Source organism: Trypanosoma theileri, assembly GCF_002087225.1.
Source record: "Trypanosoma theileri isolate Edinburgh chromosome Unknown TM35_Tth_19_V1, whole genome shotgun sequence".
Classification (NCBI taxonomy): Eukaryota; Euglenozoa; class Kinetoplastea; order Trypanosomatida; family Trypanosomatidae; genus Trypanosoma; species Trypanosoma theileri.
The window spans coordinates 508,275-510,571 of record NW_021639861.1 but is presented as its reverse complement, the minus strand read 5'-3'; positions in this window follow the sequence as shown (position 1 = coordinate 510,571).

Below are 2,297 nucleotides of genomic sequence, written 5' to 3'. Positions count from 1 at the left end.
CATCACGTTGTGTGTGTCGTTACGCACGCAGCACTCTTCTTGCACTTCACAGGACTGCAGCTCTATCGATTGTACTCCTTCCGTGTTCATCTGCTTCATCATGCTGCTTGGTTTGCTTGATCACTTATTAGTGGTGGATTGCTTGAGGCTATTCTGTGGAGAAAGGAAAAGAGGGAAAAGAAAGCACACAACAAGTGAACTACACTGTAAATACAGATAGAGGGAACCAGTAATAGCAAGAAAACAAAAGCAATCATCATCTTTAACTGGAACAAGTACACAAATAATAAAGTAATATTAGTAGTAAAAACCCAGCATCCATCTGTTCAACAAGTTGAAAACAGAACTATAAAAGGAGAAAAAAAAATTCTTTTTTCCAACCATGTAACTATTTTCACAGGTGTCGTCACACAAGAGAAAGATCAAGAAACCAATATAGAGGGGTCAACTCCGACAGAAATAAAAAATAAGAATAAAATTAAGAACTCAATATTACCTCTTTTCATTTGCAACCCAAAAAAGAAATGACGGAGAGAAAACATACGACGGGCGGGGATCGAACCCGCGATCTCTCGCGTGTGAGGCGAATGTCCTAACCACTAGACGACCATCGCTGTGCCCTGGCACAAGGAGGGATACAGAAATAATCCGCAAACACCACGAAGAAGAAACCACAAACATATATCCAAAAGTATAGAGAGAATTAGAGATGAAAAAAAAAAAAATATATATATATTATTAGAAATAATACCAATATACAAATAAATAAGGCGCTGATAAACTGTGGAAAAAAAAAAAAAAACAATCTTAAAGATACAAGAATATTTAATTGAATTTGGGATGATCACAAGTTATCCTTTTAATTGCACCGTACTTAATCTATTGGTACTGTTTCTTCTTTTTTTTTTTTTACTTTCTGTCCTCTCTCTCTCTCTCCCCCTCTCCCTCTATCGTACTTTTAACTACTTCAGGTTCGCCCCACCAATCTAAACGGTATTATCATTCTGAAATCTACTGTTAAATATGACATGCGTTTCCCACTATTAACTCTTTGCATGTGATGACCCGGTATTCTTTTTGATTGCATTTTACCGCAATAGCGGTCCAGATTCATCTCCAATGGGTTAATTCTTTCTATTCTTCATGTTTCTTTTATTATTACTATTATTATTATTTCTTCTGTTGGTGTGTGTGTGTGTGTACAAGTGCGTCATTGCATCGTATAACCACGAGAATCCGTAAAGAGTTTTATCCTTTCATAGAATTCCCTGCATTGATTAAGAAGAATCATATAAATGAGAAAGGAAACTGTTCAGTTTACCAGTCACCGTGAAACGCAGCCCATACAACAGACCAGTAATTCCTTAACAGAACAGTCCAATATGAAGCTCTCATGTTTTGGAAACAAATGATTTTTTTTTCTTTGATTTTCTCAATAACCACCCTATCAGTTACCATAATAATAGATACAATCTGTTTGTGAAATGCACCAATCGCCAGAACAACCAACATAATAATAATAATAAAACAAGGAAGTGGCTATTGTCTACGCTCCTCAAGAGGAATAGTAAAAATGGATAGAACCACATGGTTCAGATGTATTGAAACAAAACAGCTCCTGTAGATCACTTCTGTGTTTCCCGAGAGGAAAAACGGAACAACAAAAGAGACGTGCGATGGAGAAGAAACAACGCAGTCCAGTTGGGAGGAGATTCCGCACAGTGCATGCCACTCTTTATAATTATGTAATCCCACAGTGGCGGGGTTGTGGAGGTGGCTAGAGAGTATTTATCATGCATATGTACCTCTGAGGACTTTCAGTACATTCATAGACATTTTAGACAACTAGATGTCAAACGGTCTCTCTATTCCATGTTTTTCTTTTGACTTGATCTGCATAACACCATAAACACTCAGATAACAATTACACCGAAGTACTGTCGTTAACGTGTTTCATAACATATTTAGTGATTAGCAGAGATAACCCCCATGAGACTATTCTCCCCAATGTAAAGCAGAGACACTAACATCAAAGGTGAAACCAATAGTGACATTCGAATAGTATTCAGTGCCAAACTTTACAAATGTGTAGGGAGAAGCACTTCTTTTCTAATTTCTCACCTCACCTTCACCCTATGAATATCAAACAAAAACAAGTGAAGAAGAACCACTGTTGGTTAAATAAGCGCAACGAGATAATGTCAAGGAGGAGACACACACACAGAGAGATAGAGAGAAAGAAAAAGAAAGAGAGAGACCCAAACGGTGTCAGAAACAAACTCAGAAAAAAAAAAAAA